The sequence below is a fragment of the Terrapene carolina genome, unplaced genomic scaffold (assembly GCF_002925995.2).
Source record: "Terrapene carolina triunguis isolate 2854851 unplaced genomic scaffold, T_m_triunguis-2.0 Scaffold148, whole genome shotgun sequence".
Taxonomy (NCBI): Eukaryota; Metazoa; Chordata; order Testudines; family Emydidae; genus Terrapene; species Terrapene triunguis.
The window spans coordinates 3,321,180-3,342,407 of record NW_020664499.1 but is presented as its reverse complement, the minus strand read 5'-3'; positions in this window follow the sequence as shown (position 1 = coordinate 3,342,407).

The following is a 21,228-nucleotide window of genomic DNA, read 5'->3' as shown; positions in this document are numbered from 1 at the left end:
GGGGGGGGGGGGGGGGGGGGGGGGGGGGGGGGGGGGGGGGGTGTCATAACTATAAAGGGAAGGGTAACAGCTCTCCTGTGTACAGTACTATAAAATCTCTCCTGGCCAGAGACTCTAAAATCCTTTTACCTGTAAAGGGTTAAGAAGCTCGGGTAACCTGGCTGACACCTGACCCAAAGGACCAATAAGAGGACAAGATACTTTCAAATCTTAGGGGGGGGGGAAGGCTTTTGTTTGTGCTCTTTGTTTAGGGGGTTGTTCGCTCTTGGGACTGAGAGGGACCAGACATCAATCCAGGTTCTCCACATCTTTCTAAACAAGTCTCTCATATTTCAAACTTGTAAGTAAACAGCCAGGCAAGGCGTGTTAGTTTTCCTTTGTTTTCTCAACTTGTAAATGTACCTTTTACTAGAGTGTTTATCTCTGTTTGCTGTACTTTGAACCTGAGGCTAGAGGGGAATTCTCTGAGCTCTTTAAGTTTGATTACCCTGTAAAGTTATTTTCCATACTGATTTTACAGAGATGATTTTTACCTTTTTCTTTAATTAAAAGCCTTCTTTTTAAGAACCTGGTTAATTTCTCCTTGTTTTAAGATCCAAGGGTTTTGGATCTGTATTCACCAGGAGTTGGTGGGAGAAAGGAGGGGGATGGTTAATTTCTCCTTGTCTTAAGATCCAAGGAGTTTGGATCTGTATTCACCAGGGAATTGGTGAAAGGTTTCTCAAGGCTTTCCAGGGAAGGGAATTAGCTTTGGGAATGGTGGCAGCGGACCAGATCTAAGCTGGTAGTTAAGCTTAGAAGTTTTCATGCAGGCCCCCACATTTGTACCCTAAAGTTCAAAGTGGGGAAGCAGCCTTGACAGGGGGGTTGGGGGTTCTGAGGGGGGCAATCAGGGGGTGGGGAGTGGATGGGGGCGGGTCAGGGGTGGGGCTAGAGCAGGGCTCCTCCCCCGCCCAGTGTCCTCTTTTTTGCTTGTGGAAATATGGTAACCCTAGGGGGACATGACTGGGATTTAACTTGGATCAGAGTGCAGCACAATTGGAATGTCATTGGGCTGCTTTCTTAAAGGTCCTCAAAGATTGTATTATACCTGTTTTCAAAGACATTACTTTGGCTTCCAATAAAGTCACTTATTGATTTCAAGGTTCTTTCATTTACTTTTAAGGGTCTGAATGGGCTTTCTCCATCATAACTGTTTGATCATCTTTCCATTTATATTTTGCATCGCCCTTTAAAATTTTGAACTGGCCAACTATTTATTTTGCCCTGAACTGAATCTGACTGTGGAGGACCATTCTGCATTTATGCACTTAGCACCATATCCTCAGCCAGTGTAAACTGGTGTAGCTCTGTTGAATTCAACTGCCCTTAACTCTGAAGTAGCTATGTTTAGACGCTTATGATTATTATTATTATGTGTCGTATTGCAATTATGGCTAGAGACCCCAACTGAATTGGGCCGCCATTAGGCTAGCTCTTGTAATGATAGCATCTGAGCACTAGAGGTGGTTGAAATATTTTTTGATCAAAAATGGCTTTTCAGTTTAAATGAAAATTTTCATAGTAATTTGGATTTTCTTGTTTATTATTTGCATTACAAATAATGTAAATAATGTCTCCCTTCCTCTGCCATTCTTTTCCCTTTTTCTTTTCCTCCTCCATTTTCCTGAGGGGAAACCCACAAATGTTTAACTGAGTTTCTGTTAGAACAATACTTTATTTCATTTTGTTGAAAAATAGCCCTAAAAATTCTGTGGAAAATGATTTTTTTTCTAAAACGTTTAATGTAAAACAACATTTTGAACAGCCCGACTGAGCATCTTCTTTTATCCGTTAGATTTTCCCAGTCAGTATCTGTATTTAAGTGTAGCCTGAAAAAAACTGTAGTTTGCTGCTGCTTTGAGTTGTTGTTTATTCTGTTGTTTGTACTGAAGGTGTGTACAGCACTTTGGGAATGTTGCGTGGGATGATACAACAGTGCTGTTTTGTTGTTGAGCTACATCAGGAAAAAAACCTCCTGATGTTATCATCATCATCATGTTTTTTAAGCATTTGTGTAATTTACAAATAACACAGTGCTCGTAGGCAAACTCTATAGAAAAATGACATAGTAAGTATAGGCACCTACACAGAGAGAAACGTTAGTGTCTGCCAAACTGCACAGGAAGGTATACTGATTACTGACCAAATAAATAACCGTGTTTATGGTCATCCTTTCTGTATTTTCTGTGTCTCACGGCAATTAGACAAATCTTCACGCAGTGGCAAAGATGAAAGGAGAACAGATCACTTATAGTAAGAAACAGTGCCACAACATTGAAAAGGCATTAGCTGCTTTTTTAGTGATTAAATTGTATTTGTTCCTGTCCCCCCCCAACCCCTGTCCTTCCTCACACCACCCTGGCTATTCTTTATGCATTTACATAGTGCCATTGTTCTGCCAGAGGCTAGGAGATGGAATGTAGATACACTGCATACCTGCAAGAGGAGCGAGAGACTGGAAAGTTCCAGCTCGAAAACAGCATCTGTGTAATAAAGACAGGCTCCTACATCTTCTGGCCCTGGTGTCCTTGTTATTTGCATCAAGGCACCAGCATGAATCAGTGCACTGCGGCAGCAGTCCAGCTGATGTGACTTGCATTATTATCAGGTACCTGATTGCAGTCCCTGGATGGATGGAGGACTGGATGTGACTAGCATATCAAAACGTGTGGTGCTGCTGCGGTGTGATAGTAATCTGTAATGAGGGTACAGAAGCCCACTCAGCCCTGCAGAAAAGTTGGGTGTTCTGTAAGGACACAATCAACTCCTTCTCGTGAAGCCCTGATCAGTCACAAAGATTTAGTTCTGCCTTTGACATGCCACCAGCCTGTCTAGAAAATGCCTTGACAAACCCCTTTAGGCTCTATGAAAACAGAGAGGAAAGCAACTGCACATGACTCAGATTCTGCAATTTCAGATGCGTGATTTTGACATACAATTAACTTCAAAAATCACTGAAATGGATCCCGCCCAGACCAGACCAGTCCAGAAGCTGGTTTCCAGCATGATACATTACTATCCTCCTGTTGAATGTCATACTTCACATCGATAATATGACCCCGTCACTTCACAAGGCTTTGGGATGATGCTTGTGATTTTTGAGCACTACCATAAGCAACTAAAACACACAGCACTTGAACTCACTTATTCCAGATTCACTGCAATGTAACTCCACTGACTTCAGTGGAACAATTCCTGATTTTAAGTGAGAACCAGGCCCATTCTGTTTGCAGATTGCACAATGTGGCATAACCACCCTCCCCCTCCATCTTCCCTAAATTGTAGTGATTATCAGCAGCTGGCAACAGAATTCTGCCTTTTGGATTTCCTGTAAGATAGGACAAGAGCCCCAAAGCCTTTTTTCTTAAAAGCCCTTTTGAAAATTGAGACAACTTATTAACAAAATGAAATGAGCAACATATGAAAGAGATGGGAGAAATATATTAAGAAAATAAACTTTGGCTCTGAACATGAAGGCGAAAAGCAGCTTTTCAAATATAAAAAAGCACATGTACAGCAGTAGATGAATGTCTCTTAAACTCAAAGAACTAGGCTCCTCACACAGTACCAATAGAGTGCTATACTTATTGCAGTGACCCCTGAGAGCCAGTCACTGAAAGATATTGCTTACTTTTAAACCAACCCTCCAATCAGCTATTTAAATAGGAAATGTTATTGAGCAGAGAAGGAAGACAATCAGAAAGACTTATATTTATAAAGCACTTGAAGGAACTCTGAGTTACCAGCTTATCATGGGCAACCAGCCCTTCTCTTTACTGTATGAACAACAACAAGAACAAAAAATTGTTAGATATTTGATATCCTAAACAATGGAGACATTTAATGGAAACAAATAGCATTTTTGCTCATTTTATTTCCTGTTTTATGCTTCTGCAAGTTGTTGAGACATATCTTTAATCCTTCATAGACAATGTCCATGTCTGTCTGCCTATCTATCAGACAATATTCTGAGAAGCTTTTAATAAATGCTAAGTGTTACAGGTGGATTAAAAAAACCCCTCAGAGGGTGGCTTGTGGGTCAGTTTTCCACTGTATTTCTAAATAGTGAAAAAAGAACAGGAGTACTTGTGGCACCTTAGAGACTAACAAATTTATTAGAGCATAAGCTTTCGTGGGATACAGCCCACTTCTTCGGATGCATATAGAGTGGAACATATATTGAGGAGATCTATATACACACACATACAGAGAGCGTGAACAGGTGGGAGTTGTCTTACCAACTCTGAGAGGCCAATTAAGTAAGAGAAAAAAACTTTTGAAGTGATAATCAAGATAGCTCAGTACAGACAGTTTGATAAGAAGTGTGAGAATACTTACAAGGGGAGATAGATTCAATGTTTGTAATAGCTCAGCCATTCCCAGTCCTTATTCAATCCTGAGTTGATTGTATCTAGTTTGCATATCAATTCCAGCTCAGCAGTCTCTCGTTGAAGTCTGTTTTTGAAGTTTTTCTGTTGTAAGATAGCCACCCGCAGGTCTGTCATTGAATGGCCAGACAGGTTAAAGTGTTCTCCCACTGGTTTTTGAGTATTATGATTCCTGATGTCAGATTTGTGTCCATTAATTCTTTTGCGTAGAGACTGTCCGGTTTGGCCAATGTACATGGCAGAGGGGCATTGCTGGCACATGATGGCATATATCACATTGGTAGATGTGCAGGTGAACGAGCCCCTGATGGTATGGCTGATGTGATTAGGTCCTATGATGATGTCACTTGAATAGATATGTGGACAGAGTTGGCATCGGGCTTTGTTACAAGGATAGGTTCCTGGGTCAGTGTTTTTGTTCAGAGATGTGTGGTTGCTGGTGAGTATTTGCTTTAGGTTGGGGGGTTGTCTGTAAGCGAGGACAGGTCTGTCTCCCAAGATCTGTGAGAGTAAAGGATCATCTTTCAGGATAGGTTGTAGATCTCTGATGATGCGCTGGAGAGGTTTTAGTTGGGGGCTGAAGGTGACAGCTAGTGGTGTTCTGTTATTTTCTTTGTTGGCCCTGTCTTGTAGGAGGTGACTTCTGGGTACTCGTCTGGCTCTGTCAATCTGTTTTTTCACTTCAGCAGGTGGGTATTGTAGTTTTAAGATTGCTTGACAGAGATCTTGTAGGTGCTTGTCTCTGTCTGAGGGATTGGAGCAAATGCGGTTATATCTTAGAGCTTGGCTGTAGACAGTGGATCGTGTGGTGTGTCCTGGATGGAAGCTGGAGGCATGTAGGTAAGTGTAGCGGTCAGTAGGTTTCCGGTATAAGGTGGTATTTATGTGACCATCGCTTATTAGCACAGTAGTGTCCAGGAAATGGACCGCTTGTGTGGATTGATCTAGACTGAGGTTGATGGTGGGATGGAAATTATTGAAATCATGGTGGAATTTCTCAAGGGCTTCTTTTCCATGGGTCCAGATGATGAAGATGTCATCAATGTAGCGCAAGTAGAGTAGGGGCGTTAGGGGACGAGAGCTAAGGAAGCGTTGTTCTAAGTCAGCCATAAAAATGTTGGCATACTGTGGGGCCATGCGGGTACCCATAGCAGTGCCGCTGACTTGAAGGTATATATTGTCACCAAATGTGAAATAGTTACTTTGTCCTCACCCACAACTATTTCACATTTGGGGACAGCAGGAGAACTTGTTTAGAGAGTTGCTAGTAGCTTCAATAATAGACAATAGACACTGCACATAATACAAGGTTGTGAGCAGACTTCTGTCAAACCACAGGTAATTTAGTGAAGTGATAGGGCTGGATATGTTACTGGTACAATAATTGCTAGTACTGAGAAGTTAATGGCATGATCACTTGACACACTACTCCTTATCCTTATTTGACCAAAAATAGGCCCCTAGAAGGGCTTTATTGCTGTGATAAGCTTGTTTGTAACTAAAGTTCTGCCAGCGATATTTGTTCCATTAGCAATATTGGTTCCTCACCAATGTTTTCAGCTGACTGTAGCAGATCTCTGTCTTCACATAAACAGTTGATAAAACCACTGGGTTTTATGTCCCTGTGATCCAATGGCTTTATAATTCTCTGTCTCTCTGATGGAAGCTCAGCAGTTGCAGCTTGATTAATGTAATCTGACATCCCCAAAACAGCAAAGGGACTTTGGCTTGCAATGGAAGAGAAAAAGAAGAAAGCAGCAATGAGAAGAGGTGTCCCTAGCATTCTGGGTAAGACTGGTTACTTCTGGGTAACATCCTGTGAAGCCACAGCAGCCCAGGGCCTGGGCTACACTCGAAAGTTGTACAAGCAAAACTCTCCACTTGTCCACACTTAATTTGGTCCCTTACCAAAAAAACCCTCCATGCGAGCTAGAAGTTATTCACCTTTTCAGAGTATTTATCACACTCTGGGTTTCAGTTTTATGGCCTATAATTTAACTTTGCATCTTGCATACAGTCTAACCCTGTAATTATAAAGTTACCACTGACTTTCTGGCTGTTTGCATGGGCAACCTTAATTCTGGCATTTCCTAACTTTAGAGAGCTTGTCTTTAAAAAAACAAAACAAAAAACGATGTTAAAAGACCATTAGGGTTGCAACATGTAATTTCCTATGTATTTTTTTTTAAAAAATGCAATCATGTGGAACCATGATGATCACAACATGGGTCATCAGCAGAGTTGGGATGTTTAGATCCTCAGTACAATCCCCTACCACTTGAGCTAAAGGAGTAATTGATGATAGAAGCTGGCTATATAATCTATGATGACCTGCCTGTAGAGGGCGATAGAGACACACACTTTGCCAGTGGCTTTCATGGCTGTTTGACAGACAGTAAAGGAATGTTGAGACCCAGGGATAATGGGTTCAATTCCAGTTCTGGAGGGGAATATGCCTAGAGATTACTGACCTTTTTGACTCCCCCGCCCCCAGCCTCTGTCCCCTACTGCTATTATCAGTTTATCTCCTGCTTGACTCCCTCCCTGTTCCTACTGCCATCCCATTCCCTCTGCTGCTCCTCCTGTCCCCTGCTCCTGACCGTTTCTCATCTTCTGTCCCTTTAGCTCCTAGCCCCATAACCCTCTCCCTTCCAGACTCTTTATCCATTTCCTCCCTGAGATCCTGCTTCTGTCCACAGACCTTCCATCTTTCCCCCACCCCTCTCTCTTCCTCCCCACTCTGCATTCTAGAGGTTGCTTCTTTCTTCTCCCCCACATTGCCTGGGCTTCATCAGGAGGAACGTTGAGAGCACAGGATAGACAGACTCCTTGCTCTCAGTTCCACGGCCCCTGGGAAGCTAGGAGGAGGAATTGCAAGAAAGCCCTGGGCCAGAGTATACTCAGTCACCCTGTGGGAATGGCACAGATATAGTCTAGTCGACACATAGGAGCTGTGAGGGGATGGAGCAGGCTCAGCGCAGACAGAATCTTCCAAGAATTTAGCTGCCAAACTCTCAAAAGTCTCGACTGAACATGCGTGAACTGAGATTTTTATAAGGGTTGGTAGATGACTGGCTATCTGAACCCATTGTATTCATTTCCTGGGAATGTGTAACTCCTTGTCACCAGACAACACTGTGACGGTGCACCCCATGAGGCTTTATGGAAATATGCTTATGAATGTATATATGAAATAACTGGAATATGTTTTATGCTACATATGCCATGTAACATATCTCTGTAAAGGTTATGATCTACTGAATCTATTCATCCTATTTGTATGCATGTGTCATGAATATTGGCTGTGTACTTGCTTGATTTCTAAGTATTACAGAGGGCGAACAATTTATGAGTTTACCCTGTATAAGCTTTATACAGGGTAAAATGGATTTATTTGGGGTTTGGACCCCATTGGGAGTTGTGCATCTGAGTGTTAAAGACAGGAACACTTCTTAAGCTGCTTTCAGTTTAAGCCTGCAGCTGTTAGGGCACGTGGTTCAGACCTGGGTCTGGGTTTGCAGCAGGCTAGCGGGTCTGGCTCAAACCAGGCAGGGCACTGAAGTCCCAAGCTGCGAGGGCAAGAAAGCAGGGGCAGAAGAAGTCTTGGCACATCAGTTGGCAGTCACAAGGGGGTTTCTGTGATCCAACCCATCACACACACCAAAACAAGCTTTTTTAAAACACTAAATAAGAGAGATTACACTAAGCAGTAACTGTGGGCCAAATCCTGAAGTCAAGATTGTATAGGCAAATCTCCCATTGTTAAATAATACGTGCGAAAAACAGATTTTGAAAACGTTGATTGATGTAAATGGGAGCTTTTCCTGTGCATGGATAGCAGGATTTTTGGACCTGGCTTGGCATACAGAAATTGCATACAGAATTGAGTAGGTACATGATTAGTTACTCAACTTGACCTGTGCAAATGTGATGGATACCTACCAGCCTGAGTATCTTGCATGCTCAAAACTTGTATGTGAAAATTACATGTGAGGAAGAAGATATGGATGGGAAAACTTCTGGACACAAGTATAAAAGCCTGGTTTCAAATGTCCCTTCCCTGTGAGATCTGTAGCCCAGTTTTTTAGACTAAGAAGGTTTGCAATAGACATGGGCCTTAGCCAAACCCCCAGCTCCAAATCCCCCCAAATTTTGGAGAGGTTTAGTTCTGAATCCATACTTCATTGCAGGTTTATATACCCATAAAGGGCTAAATCAGAAGCCTGTTTCTGGACACCCCTACATGTTGCTCAGACCCATCTCTACCTCAGACAGTTTGGACAATGATCCAAAAGTTTTGGTTATTTGTTAAACAGAACCACTGCACTTTTCCTGCTAGTAAATGTACATTGTGTTGCAATGAGCTGCATGTCTTGCCCATCCTGTGAGTCTTTGTTAGCTGCTTTCTAAGCCTTTGCTGAATTATTTATGTCTCCATTTCAGCATTAGATGGTTCACTGAAAACTCCAGGACTCGTATCAGGCAACATATGACGGTGCAGGACAGAAAACCTGAGGTTTATATAGTGCAATTCTAATTTACAATAGAGCAGGGAAAAGAGAAATGTATATCCACCAGGGTTATGAGGGAGAAAGTCACATTCATATGGAGGTATGGGTTTTAATTTCTGTGCAGATGACAGGCCCCTAGAAGAGGTCTCTAAAATCATTCCATTTTAGTTTGAAAAGGTTGGGGAGGGTTTTTAATTTTAATGGCGTGTCTCTCACTCATACGTGGAATCAGGCAACCAGCCCCTCAAAGCATGTGAATGCTTGCTTCTTCCTGCTCCACTGCTCACCGGGCGGGCTATTTAGGGGGAATGTATTGCCTTAACTATATCGGTAATAAATCACACCCCTAAATGAAACAGTTAAATCTGTACAAACCTGTGCACAGACCAGGACTCTAACTTGACCGGTTTAGCACATGCAGAAGTACGGATGCTTTGTTTTGACTCAAGTACTGAAAGGAATTAATTTAGATCAAACTTGGTAGCTAACGTCATACCCTTAAATCCTAGTTCTTGACAAGGCCCTAAATGTCAGAAGACATGAGAGAAACAAAAGAAAGAGGATCCCAGAAACAACACTCTGACATGCTTTCCCCACTGCCGCCAACTCAAGATACCCCAGATTCATCTAACCACACTCTTTTCCCATGTGTAGATGCATTGTAACACCTTTTACCTCAGTTTAGCTGGTTGAAGTTGACTCTGGGATGAGCCTATAGTCAATTTTGACCAGCTCAATCCAAGTAAAAATGTTAACCTGTATGTCTACACTGGAGAAAGATCACAGACAAGTCAGGGTTAGCTAACGTGTACTAGTGAACCCGGACCTCCTTCCCCAGTCTGGAATCCTAGCCCCATTAAGGGTCCAGTCGTGTTCAGTACCTTTGCTGGGTGCTAGTTACACTGCGCCATTCTATTTTTTCCTCATTGGTAGAGACCTTGTGGGTCCAATGGCTCTGAAAAATTGCAAATGACATGTGTAAACTCCATAATCCAGCTCCCTAGCACACTTGCAAGTCACAGAAGCTCTTGCCCCAGCACTTTTGTATTCCAGTCTGTCATTATAATTGAGAATTTAACTCCAACTTCACTGATCTGAGCATGTACCCTCAGCCAGCCGGCTTAGGCATTATTTTTGAACTTGTGCTGATGTGTGCAGGAGGGGCCCCTCTCCTATGTACCTTAGAAACCTGACTGGAATGTTTATTTCTGACCTTGTGTAAAGCCGACAGACCCCCGTCATCGGCGGGCGGGATTGAACCGGGACCTCTGGAGCTTAGTGCATGAGTCTCTACCGCATGAGCTAAAAGCCAACTTGCTCTTAGCTAAGGCTGTAGAGCAGACTCATTTAACTCTCTCTCTAAGTGGTCTCAGTGCCACTAGATGGGACAGAACACCACACCCAGAAGGTGTGTGGGTTACACTTGCATTCCTTACAAGGTGCAAAGGAGTCTTTACTTTAACCCCAGCATTAGGTGACTACCCAGCTCACTGCTAAATTAATGAATGTGCAGAGCAAATTATTCCTTACATGGCAACATAGTAGCCTTGAAAAATCTTGTGTTTAAAACAAACAAACAACTGCTGCACATGCTCAGAATCTGATATTCAAATATATATATTCGTCAGCCAAATAAAAACCAATTCCCTTTGAGGTTGATCACTCCTGTCCATGTGCCTGGTGAATGTAAAACAGAGGAATAAGAAAACATTCCGTCCTTTATATTAGATATTACTCTTAAGTGAGATCTTCAATAGGCTAGTTTCAGTGGAGGACCTTTACATCAGATCCCTGACTTTAAACTCTCCAGGTTCTTTTGGAATATGTTGTTCCTTTTTATTGACCAGGTTTTTTTTTATGTCCTTTCTGATGGCAATCGTGAGTGGCTGTTCTCCAGCTTTTCCCAGGACACCCTTTCATCACTGTCACCTGGTTCTATTGTTGTTTACTGAATTAAGAAAGGGGAGATTGTTTTTGATATGTCTTGATATGGCTGGCACGACACAGACTCATGGCAACCCAAGAATTAGCTGCTATTTGATGGTATGCTGAAAACTGTCCTCTCTGGCAAGTGAGGAGCTGTCAGCAGTGATGGCTTGTCTTTTATGTAACCTCATAGGCCAATCCTGCACATCCTTCTTGTGGAGAGCTCGCATTGAATTTAAGGAGAGTTCCACACACAGCAGTCTGAGACAGGACACTTCCTCCTGGAACTTCATAACTTGACAAATCATCCCAGGCATACACTTTACATATGGTGAAGAGATACGAATTTTCAGGCTGGCATAAATCTTCCCATGTGTGGAAATATCCAAACTGCCTGATCACAGTAGACCAGTGATCATTCTTGGGTGCAGTATCCTGCCTGGTCAGTGCTGGATGGTCCTTTCATAGTCATAGTGCTCCTAAATGTGTCATTCGGTGGCATTAGTCACAGATTGTAAACTCCACGGGGAATAGTCTTAAAGTGCTCCTACAAAACATAATAAAAATATTAAGTAATACTTTATTTTTGGATTTGGCATCACTTCTGCAGTTCAGACTATAAGCTCTTTGGGGCACTGTCTCTCAGTATGTGTATGTACAGCCTGTAGCCAAAGGAGAACCTGATCTTGCTTTGGGCATCTTGGCTTTACTGTCATACAGCCAGAGCTGTGTGGAAGATTGAGTTCTGTTTCACAAAGGATTTTGAAATTTGGATTTGTTCCAAATTTCAATGAAAACCAAAAGTTTCAAGATTCTCCGCAGAGAAATTTTTTTAGTTTCTGGTCAATTGAAATATTTCATTTAGATTTGACTTTTTATTTTGAAGTGTGTATAATAAATAAAACTTCAAAGCTAATTTCAAAACAAAAAATTGAAATGTTATTCCAAAAATATCAAAATGGGGTGATTTGACAGTGTCAGAACTCCCTCCCCCCGTTTTTCTTCTAAAAGAAATTCCAGCAAAACAACCCGATTGTGTGAAGTGTTTTTGAGTTTGACAACTTCATATTTTTTCAGAGTATGGTTCTATCTAAATTTCTCTGACTAACTCTAAATATAAGTAAAAAACATCAGTGAGGCAACCAGTTACATTGTGTGAGTAGGTAAGACCAAGCAGAATCTATCTCCTTTGGTTGCTACTTCATCTTCTTCATCTGCTGTGTGGTTGGTCTGGGTACAGTGGCTACAGCTGCTGGCCTTCCTTGAGTCATTCATTTAATTTCCTGCTGTGTTACGTAATGAACAATACCACATTTGGCCGTAGGTTCAGCGCGCCTCCAAGCAAGATCTAACAGTCATTTTTTTAACCAACTTGCTCATACGTTTTACAGAATGGAACATTTTTTTTGCATCCATATTTTAATTGCATTGTAAAAAGTTTCTTTGTTGTTTTCATCCTCTAAAAACTATGCAGGAGCTGCAGTCCTTATTTAGGGCCAGAACTGGAGACCTTTGCTCACACTACCGCTTTACTCTGTCAGGAGTCCATTTAAGTAACTGGGAGCAAGATGTTGTTCAGTAAGAGTAAGGGCATCAGAATCTGACCCATCTGGCTTGATCTAAAGCCCATTATACTAAATGGAAGGACTCATTTAGCTTCAGTGGGCTTTGAAGTGGTCTTTGCAAGTAAAGCTCTCATTGAATTCAATGGGAGTTGTAACATCTCAAGGACTATGGCATTTGGACCATAGGCGTGAGCAGCACATTTCATTAGGGTGTGCACCCAGGGATTTTTTTTTTTTAGGGGAACATCATAAAGGTTGGGGTGTGGGAGGGAGTGCGGGGTGTGGGAGGGGGTGCTGTGTGTAGGCAAGGGATTGGGGCAGAGGAGGGGTGTGGGGTGTATGAGGGGGCTCAGGGAAGGGGGTTGGGGTGCAGGAGGGATGTAGAGTGCAGAAGGGGGCTCAGGGCAGGGGATTGCGGTGTAGGGTGTGGCAGGGGGCTCAGAGCAGGGAGTTGGGGGGCAGGAGGGGGCTCAGGGCAGGGGGTTGGGGTGAGAGGTGCAGGCAGGGGGCTCAGGACAGGGAGTTGGGGTGCAGGAGGGTAGGCTGTTTGCAGGAAGGCCCAGGGCTGGGGATCTGGGCTCCCCCGTCCCAGTAGGCAGGCTCGGGGGCCGGGCAGAGGGGGCCGGGTTGGGCGCTTGGGGCCAGGCCAGGCAGAGGCAGCTGGGGTGGACAGCAGAGGGGCCGGGCTGCTCCCAGGGCTGGACTCAAGGCCGAGGGCTGGAGTCCCCGAACAGCGCCAGGGAGCTGAGCTCGCAGCCGGGCTTGGGGGGTGGTGGTCTGTGGACCGGGCTCGCTCCCTACCCCGGGCCTGCTGGCTCCCGGGTCCCACTTAAGGTGGGTTGGGCTCAGGGGCGGCCTGACCCCCCCGGGTGGTGCCCGGGCCCCCGGCCAGAGACATGGTGCCCTGACGGCCGCTTCTGAAAGCAGTGCGGTGCCTGCAGCACCACGGGGGGCAAATCCCACGGGCCAGATCCAAAGCCCTGAGGGGCCGGATCTGGCCCACAGGCATTAGGGTGTGCCCGGGCACACCCGGCACACCCCGTGTGCACGCCTATGATTTGGACATTAATGTTTGGTAAGATCAAAGAACTGATGGCTTAAAAATAGTCTTGCATTCATTGTGCTTTAGGCCAGTAATTGTCTAACATTTTTATACTACAGTCCACTTCTTATAAAAAAAAAAATTCTCCCTTATAGTTTCACCTCCCTTCCCAATGCTCCAATGCTCTACCATTTATCAGAATATCAGCTTCTGTGGCCCAATAGGAACTGCTAGTGTTCCATGGACTACAATTTGAGAACCACTGTTTACATTGTATCTCTGAGCTAAAATTAAGGTGACTTGGGGTGCAGGGCTTTAGCAGGCAAATCTTTTCCCACATCACCTTATGGCAAAACAATAAGACCTAGTTCTATTCTGTAGCCCATTTCCAATAGTTAATGTAGGAAAACATATGACCTCCTTTTAAAAGTCTTCGAGCAGTGGATGTATCTACAGATAATGATCCAATATGGCAGTTGGTCTTTTACATTCAAGGGAATTCAGAAGACATTTCTGGGTGAAAAGTATGGATTGTGGAAGGCACAAAATGAAGTACATGCTATTATGCTGTCTGGAGTGACTCATAACATGAGTGCCTATGTCAGGGTGGACTGTCAAAAACAGGGGAGACACCCCAAACTGGTGATGTGTTCTATAATTAGATTTCACCAAGCCAGGAACAAATGTGAACTCTTGGATCGCCGTAACAGTCTTACCATGGAGTCACAGACAGTCCTCTCCAGTCTATCTTGCCACCCAGACAAACTGGACTTAGTGACAAATGGTCATTTACACCAAAAGTCACTCCTCATTCAGGTTGCTTCCAGTCCCAAGAGACCAGTCACTTACCCCAGATTAATTGGTACCCTAGATCTTACACCAAAGACAATGACTGTAGCCAACCCTATAATAACTATCTAAAGCCTATAACTTACAGACATTTCATAGAGTCTAAACACTAAATACATTCTTATAAGCCTAATACCTATTTTGTGCAAAACTAACATACAGGTGAACTGGTCTGGTCTCCAGCTACTAGGTTGCCAGATCTTAGCTAATGCCTGCAGCCTGGGCAAGAGCTGGACCCAATATGGCAATTGGCCTTTTATTTTCAAGGGAACTCAAGCCATTTCTGGGTGAAACATATGGATTCTGGAAGGCACAAAGTGAAGGGCCAGCTCCAGGCACCAGCGCAGCAAGCAGGTGCTTGGGGCAGCCACCGGAAAGGGGCGGCACGTCCAGGTCTTCGGCGGCAATTCGGCAGCGGGTCCCTCAGTCCCTCTCGGACGGAAGGACCTGCCGCTGAGTTGCCGCTGAAGAATGAAGCGGCGCGGTGCAGCTGCCGCCGATCGCGATTGCGGCTTTTTTTTTTTCCCGCCGCTTGGGGCAGCAAAAACCCTGGAGCCAGTCCTGGTTGTATCAAACTGTATCCATCCACTTCCATTCTGCTCTACCAAGTTCCTTTTTCACAATTTATTAACTGTAGATAGTTATCTCAGACAAGAACATATGATGGAAAGTGGAAGTAATGTCTTCAAAAGACATGAGCTAAGCTAATGTGGTACGTTCAGAATTGCGAATGCATAAAAAATGAATAGCTAAAACAGTCGGAAGAGACATTAGACAACATTAACGAAGCCTCAAGGGGCAATAACTTAAAACAGACCAAATTTATGGTAGTATTAAGTGTTACCTTACTTGTGTGATATGTTTAAAGAAACCATCACCAGGTCTTTGCAACAAACATCGTATGGGAGAACGCTTCCTTTTTCACACCATGGGGGAGTTGGCCAGATCTATTATTTGGGAAGAAATTTTTTTATGTTGCGGTAATACCTAGAGGTTTGAAGTGAGATCAGGGCCCCCTTCTGCTAGACAGTGGATGTATATGGAGTAAGAGAGTACTGATTTAAAGAGCTAACCTAAATAGATAGGACAGACAACAAGTGGGAGAAAGGAAATAGCCCCTTTCTATTGATGAGGAACTGCGGCACAGAGAGATGCTCATTATGACCAGCAAGAAATTGAGCTAACCACTTGAGTGCACATTTAACGTGAAATCAGTAATACTCTCACATGTGCGTAGCTGAATCAGAACCTTATTGCTTTTTCCCAAGGTCACACAAGAAATCCATGGCAGAGTTGGGAACTAAAGCCAGATTTCCTAAATCTCAATCCAATGCCTTAACCACAAGATTTGAGAAATTCCGTAGCCGAAGAGAATGGCAGTACAGTACTCCCTGCGGACTGTCAGCCTGCCTCTGTGGGTCTTCTGTGACTTGGCTAGCTGGTAAGGTCTCACAGTCCAAAATCCCTTTCAGGGTATAAAGAATGCAAAGTAGAGGCAGTTCCTTGCCCTTCAGGGCTAATTATAAACAAAATAATTTCTCACCCTAATGGGCTAAATTCTCTCTATCGGTATGTCTACACTGCCACTAAAAACCCATGGCTGTCCGTGCCCGCTGACTCAGGGTTACAGGGCTCAGGCTAAGGGGCTGTTTAACTGTGGTGTAGACGTTGTGGCCCGGGCTCTAGGACCCTGTGAGGTGGGAGGGTCCTAGAGGTCAGGCTGCAGCCCGAGCCTGAACATCTATACTAAAATTAACCAGTCCCTTAGCCTGAGCCCCACAAGCCTGAGTCAGCTGGCACAGGGAGCTGCTAGTGTCCAATTGCTGTGTAGACATACCCTTTGGAATTAAAACATCAGTGTTCCTTCTGGGTTCCTGCCACTGACTGTGACCAGCAATGGGCCCTACTGTCAGCTGACAGCAAGCAGTTCCTTTTATTTCAGCTTGCTGGGCCTTGATTGGCTGTTGCTGGTCCCCTGCCCTTCTGGCTTTTGAAGGACCAGATTTCACTGGTTTCCAAAATGGCTGCTCTTTTCCTCGAAGAGAAGTGTTTTCTGGGGTGGGGTGCAATAGAACAGCCAGTAGGGGGCCATGAAGACCTGTTACACCCCATCACAAAGGTATAGCACAGGGTAGGCCAAACAGTGAAGCAATAAGATGGCTTATTGGGCGTATGCACAGGGTTGAATTGGAAATAAAGCTCACATCAGAGTTCTATTATTGTTTGTATTTGGTGTGCAAATGCATCCTGGCTCTCTGAGAGTGGACTTCAGATAAGAGCCCAGACAGATGCAATAGCATCTTTGCCTGTCTACACTAGGTGTTAGCACTGGTGCAGCTACAATACTGGCTGAAAGTAGGACAAATCTTCAGAGTACTGAAGGCCTCATTTTCAATAGTAAAGTCTCCTGACTTTGATGTGAATTTAGTGATAGGTTTTGGCTTATCAGCCCTGGGAATTGGAGTCCTTCATTTATCCACAGAACAGCTACAGCAAGGGCAGCAGCAGTGCCAGTGCCTCCCTAATGTGCCTCAGCCAAAGCAAGTGCCTCGACTCTCTCTGCCTCAGTTCCCCAAATGTAAGATTGGAATGACACGACTTCCTTTCTCTCACTCTTTGTCTGTCTTTTTAGAGTGTGCACTCTTTAGGGCAGGGACTCTCTCTCCTTATGTGTTTGCACAGTGCCTACACAATGAAGCCTGAAGTTTCTAGGTGCTGCTGGAATATGAGGAATAAATAATAACTGAGCATTCTCCTCTCCATGTAGGGCCTGATCCAAAGCCCATTGAAGTCAATGTGACTGGTTAAGAGTGAATCAGGTATCTCAGGCCCCATGTATGACATTGATATAATATGCACCGTTTGCATTCTCAGTTGCATTTATTTCCTTTTTGATGCATGGTGGGGTGGAAACAATGCAGGTTAGGGAAGAAGTTATGCTCATAATGTGTAAGCTTCTATGCCCTGATCCAAATCCCACTAAAACCAATGGGAACCCTTCCATTGACTTCAGTAGACTTTGGATTGGGACCCTAGTTGCTAAAGGCTCATAGGAAACACTTTTCTCAGCTAGCCCTTGTTGACTAGTTGCTCATTTCTTCAGATTTGACCAGCATATTTCTTTATGGGTGCAATGGGACTCTAAGAACCTGAATGCTGGGAGGGTTTCCCATGTGATTTAGTGGTAGTAAGAGTACACTATACTCAAAGCAAGGGTGATTGAAAGGAAATGAGTCTGTGCTATTTTAAGCACTGGAACCATACTGTTGTACTATTAGAAAGCTGTAAATCATTTTAAATAGCCATGGACACACATTATTTCACATGTAGCTATTTCCAAATAATTCACACTCATCTCAGCTCATTTTTGTCCAATGCTGGCTAGATAAGACTCTCTCTGTTGCCAATATTGTTAACAGAAATATCTTAGTCTCCTGATTTCGCATATCCCAAATAGCCGCAGAGCCTGCACTATCCGTACATTCTGCATTGGAAACCTTTATTTAAACTCCATCATGGAGCCCTTTCACCCAGATTCAGCCCTAGGGGTGAAGGGGAGCACAGTTTGCTCCTGGCCTGCTCACAGATGCAGCTTCCCAAGATGGATATTCACCCCAGGGGAGGCCACACAGTGGTGTTGACCATTGCTTCAAAATGTGGCTAGGTCTCCACAGGAACCCTGATGGTGAAGGTTGTCTGGAAGAGATACTGAAGTAGTTCATCTCCTGGCTTCTCTGATCACTTGTACATCAAACAGCGTTTGCAGATGGGTAAGACCACTAATTCCTGGAAGACATTCTGCCAGGAAAGTCTCTGAGCCTGGGTTCTGTTGGTGGGTGAATCAGCCCCTTGATGACAATCTTAGCAGAGAAGAGGATTGAACGGGGCGTGTAGACTGAACTCCCCTCCCACTTCTAGAGCTGGTTCCTCCAGATTGGGGCTGAGGTTGGTTGGTAGGGGAGAGTGAAGGGAAACTTGCTCTGCTGCTGTCTATATTTTCCCTCTCTTGTAAATGACTAGAAGACTTTAGTTTTCAATAGAGTCAGTCTGGCACCTTTAATGAGCACTAACATTTTTGTAAAGGAAACACCCCCCCCCCCAAATATTTTAAGAGACTTACTAAATAGGCATGAATGAATCAACTTGGATGGTCTTTTTTGGATATTAAAGGGGTACCATTTTTTTGTTCTCCTGTGTTATAGTAAAAGCACAATTGGAGGTTTTTAAAAAAAGAAAACGTTTCATTTTTTACTATCTTGTGTGACCCTACAATAAAATGTTCTTGATTTTGAAATGTATAGTATACTGTAAAAAATTAAATGATTATTAAAACATTTTTGCTTCCACAATTTATTTGCAAGAATAAAAGGTGGGGATAATGGTGAGGATAATCTTTAATGACAAATGGATAGAAATGTCAGCAAGGTCTTATCATTAAAAGATACCTATTCAAGGTCTAACTATAAATCTTTAGTACTCCTGGGCTCTTTTCAGGAATTCAGCCATTAATGCTGTCCAAGCATTAGCATTTTTGCAGTTCAGAAATGCAGAATCAGGTGAAAGATGATTCTCGACAATAGAAAATGAAGATGGTGACTGAGAAACCATTACTGAAGTATTAGGACACCAGTGGCTTGGGACACATTGCTACTCTGAATGTTTTACATTTTACAAACAAGAGGTGCGGCCTCAGATGTGCTAACAAAATATCAGTGGGCAAATGGGGAAAGTGACGTGCCTGTTAACACCTGAATGATCATGGTTTGGACTTATGAGCCCTCTGATGGCCCTCAAAATACCATTAAGATGGCATGAATATGTTTATCTTAATGACTCTCCTCCTATCAGTGCGACCTTGCCTATGTGGAGATCATTTTCCAGGATAGGTTGTAGATTTTTTTTTTTTTTTTAATATACTGGCTGAATTTTAATTCTCATTGACTTATTGTCTGCATCTGAAGAAAATCTGCATCTGAAGAAAATAGGTTCCTATTGTTCAATTTGCTGAACAAACCACTAATGACTTCAGAAAGAGCATGTTTGTGAAATAAGATTGTACAGAAAACAAATATTAATAATTCTGACTGCGTGATATAAGTAGCGAAAGGGCTGGTTAGCATTATGCCTCCAGATAGGCACACTAATTCAAAGTCTTGCATTAGGATCACAAAACAGATTGAAAAACAAAGTTCATAACTTTATTCCAAATTACATGCAAGCAAATGAAACGAAGTCCTAACGGCTATAAAAGAATAAAATCCCCCCCAAGGAGCAAGCCAGGAAAAGAAAAACAGAGATTGCGGGAAGACACGTTGGAACAGATTGTGGAGAGACATTTGCTAAGAGAAGGGAATGGAAAGTTTTGATCATGAGGAAGATAAGAAATACCAAAAACAACTGCATGCTAAGTGATCCCACAGGGAAAGATTGGCTTCCAGTGCAGGTGTACTGACTAGAACAGGTTTGCCTATAATAAGCAGATAGGGCACTGTCAGAGTAGCTTGGCTATACATTATTTCCATCATATCATTCACTGTTCCCTCTAATAAATTAAATTAATGATGGTTGGCTGACATAAGCCTCGCAGTCATAAAACTCAAGATCCACCCTTAATAGGCAGATGAGGGACTCAAAAGCAGCATGCGGCTCATCTCCATTTTTGACCTTGTGCCTAAACAGAGACCTGTCTAAAAGGAGGAGGGGAGCAGGCACTCTGGGACACTAATTCAACTTAATGCTGAATATGATTGAAACTGTCTCTGTAGGCAGTAAAGTATACACTCCATAAGGTCTAGGAATAATGACATGCTGTAAATTCATTTAATTTTAATTTTAAAAGCTTGCTCAAAGATAGAATTACTGGAAGAGCTTCAGCTTTACTGGGGAGCTGTGGCTTTTTGTTTTTAAATCTCTGGCTTCTCTAGGCTGCCTTTATTCAATTACAGCTAGAGCTCTAACCATCCAATAATCTGGGTGCAGATTGTATTACTGTTACAGTACCATTCACATTAAGAGTAAACTGAATTGTTCTAGCAGTTTGTAGTCTGTTCCCCGCATCCCCCCCGTCATGACAAGCCTCCTATAAAGTACTAAGAGACAAGACACGCCAGATCTTACAAAGGGTGTACTGTGTGTTTGTATTTGTACACTCTGTGGGCTGAATTCTGCCACCGACACAATGGGCCTGCATGGAGTTAATGGAGAACAGAATAGGGCCCATTAAATTGTAGTAGACCTATATTTGCAGCCCAAATAATTAAGTCTAGAGGCAAGTTAGAAAAATAACAGAGTGAACTCCAGTCCCATGGCTCTCCAGCAGGATTTCGAGTGACAGCATGCTCCAGGAATCGCACACCACTTAGAAGCACCACATCATCAGAACATACTCTCAGGGGTTGATTTTACCCTTAGGGCAGGGCATTGTTTGTAGCTGTTTGTGGAAACAGCAGACTTCCACAAATTAACCATTTAGTGGGTGTCCTCACCAGTTCACCACTGTACTATATTTTCTCACAATGAGCCTCCAGTCAGATCAGCATTGTATGACTTGTTATTACTAGTGAGTGTGATCTGCTTTTCTACATCAGCCATCATCGTAGTGCATCAGAACAGACTAGAACCCTACATATTATTAATCATGGTTTATTTTCCCCCTGGAGAATCCTCCAAGCCTTTCTATCCATTTTTCTGCTTTGCTCCCACTACCTGCAAGGCAGGTCCTGACAGCTGTCCTGCTGGTCAAGAAGGGAGCCCATGGGCCCTGCTCTTGTACCAGCTAGAGGGGTTGCCGAAGAGTGACACAGAGTGGCAGCCACGTAAGACAGGCTTCCTCTACACTGTTTTGATTCAGACACTTAATGATCTGTATTCAATACTTTACACTGCCTTCAGGCAAGGCCCTTATG